The following is a 2,500-nucleotide window of genomic DNA, read 5'->3' on the forward strand; positions in this document are numbered from 1 at the left end:
TAATAGGACCGTAAACACGCATGAGCGGACATGTAGACACAAATTGCCACAAAACCTTTAGTGAGAGTGTATAGCAACTGCGATTGGAAACTTTCTCTTATTGGCAGTGTGTATGCGTGTGGATATAGTGTATACATGTCCCAAGTGCGTATGTGTATACATACACATATGCATATAGACTTGAATGTATAGTCGGTGTCGTGTCCGCACATGTATTCAATTTCAATAGTTTTCGGTCCTCCATAGGCAGCCTTTGAGACACTTCGGTGGAAACTAGTCTCAACAAAGCGGGGTTGGTTTCCCTCCAGCGGGAGCAAGACAAGTGTGACTGGGAAACTAAATATAGTAACACGTCGGTGAAAGTGGAGGCAGCGAGAGCAAGTCACCACACCCGCTCTCTGGTGGGCTGTAGACAGGGGAGGGACGGAGAGACACAGACAGACACGGACAGGAAGATAGACACAGATAGATATAGAGCCAAAGAGACGGAGACACAGACACGGGTATGTATATAGGTAGGCAAGCAAACAAACAGAACAAGCGAAAGAGATCCAAGCATAAAGACAGACAGACAGACAGGAAGAGTGACACATAGAATGAGACAATTTACGAAAGATTTCGTCGCCCTTAAAAAGCGACAGCGACAGACGCAAAGTATAGGGGCAGAAGCATATAAAAAAAAAAAAAAAATGACATAATTACCGTCAAAAGAAGTTTCGTTCGAATGTGTACAATCACATTCTACATTCAGCGAAGATTATTAGACCCCATGACATGCAAAAAAATCACGTAATATTTTGACCGAACCTTCCGAGGTTGTTGTAGAATAGCAGACAAGTTACGATTACGGTTTTCTTTTTCTAGACATACCATACGAAATAATACGCTGTTATGCTGAAAACGCACTTTTTTGACAGGCAATTTTGACGAAAGAACTTTAATTTAGACAAAAGGACGGGGTTATCAGGAGGGTGTAATAACTGTTAGGAATGTGACATCTGCTGCAATAGAGCTTGACTGGAGTTTAAAGAGATCGTTCTCGAGAGAAACAGGATATTTCGGAAATTTGGTCTAGAGAGTGTGTTAAGAGTTGGGAGGTGTGGGAGTGGGGAGAATATTAACATATAATGACTTAAGAGTTTGACATATCTTAGTCTGCAAATACATCAGACTTCTTTCGTAATAAATGAGGGGAAAATGACCATGTGAGAACTGAATACTGAAGACTATATTGAAATAAAGAGACTGGTAAACTATGAAGGCAGACGACAGCAACAACAACAGACTGTGACTTGTATTGAGAAGGAACTGAAATAGGAACACGGTTTTGTATCATTATTTTTGTTATACCCTAAAATTTCGACTTTGGAAATGGACACCTAGAAAACGAATGTGTTCTGACTTGCAATTGATTCACTTCTTTGCAATTCCCTTCCCTTTTCCCCGGTTTTTGGTAAATGATTGTCTGTATTTTGGACGAAAACCGCCGGGTTTTAGAAGAATTCTAACGATAATAGATTTCTGATAGATAATTAAACCGAATATTATCAGAATAGAGAATAAACTTGCATTGTTGGCCGTCCTCCCTCAACCACAAATGACAATTCGAATGAAATAAATAAACAAATGAACCTGTAAACTTACGATACCACGACTGAAAGTATACAACTGAATGAGCAAATAGGCCAAGCAAACAACTCTCTCAAAAGTAAAGATGAAATAAATGTTTTTGCTTTAATTTCAAGGTAACAAAAAAAAAAAAAAAAAAAGTGACGACTAGGGTTCTCTATTTATAAGATTTCATCTCCATAAAGAGAAAGTCCCCTGATTTGTTTGTTTTACTTTTTCTCTTCTCTTTTGTCTCGACGCTTTGTTGTTCTTTGTCTTTTTCTTTTGCGTGTACGAAAATGTCATTGTTAAAGATTTTTAGTATTAGTGAAGACTGTGCGAAATATTGAGGGAAGAAACAAAGTACATGTAGACAGAAATATAAGCGTTAGTAGGTACACAGGCAAGCACGTTTCTCCCTCTTCCATTCCTTCCTCCCTCACTCGTTCGCTCTTAGGCCCTCCCTCTCCAACTCCCACTCACCCCTTCTCCCATTCCCTCCTCTCTCTGCCTCTCCCACTCCCTCCCCCCATTCCCTCCTCTCTCTGCCTCTCCCACTCCCTCCCCCCATTCCCTCCTCTCTCTGCCTCTCCCACTCCCTCCCCCCATTCCCTCCTCTCTCTGCCTCTCCCACTCCCTCCCCCCATTCCCTCCTCTCTCTGCCTCTCCCACTCCCTCCTCCCATTCCCTCCTCTCTCTGCCTCTCCCACTCCCTCCTCCCATTCCCTCCTCTCTCTGCCTCTCCCACTCCCTCCTCCCATTCCTTCCTCTCTCTGCCTCTCCCACTCCCTCCTCTCTCCTCCCTCTGTCTCTCCCACTCCCATTCCCTCCTCCCGCTGCCTCTCCCACTGCCATTCCCTCCTCCCTCCTCCCACTCCTTCCTCCCACTCCT

At 43.3% G+C, this 2,500-nt stretch overlaps 1 protein-coding gene across 7 annotated transcripts in view; it reads left to right on the forward strand.

Moving 5' to 3' along the window:
* LOC125037475 (neprilysin-2-like) overlaps positions 1-2,500 on the forward strand; it is a 253,566-nt gene that overhangs the window by 230,922 nt on the left and 20,144 nt on the right. The window lies entirely within an intron of this gene.

Source organism: Penaeus chinensis, chromosome 23 (genome assembly GCF_019202785.1).
Source record: "Penaeus chinensis breed Huanghai No. 1 chromosome 23, ASM1920278v2, whole genome shotgun sequence".
Classification (NCBI taxonomy): domain Eukaryota; kingdom Metazoa; phylum Arthropoda; class Malacostraca; order Decapoda; family Penaeidae; genus Penaeus; species Penaeus chinensis.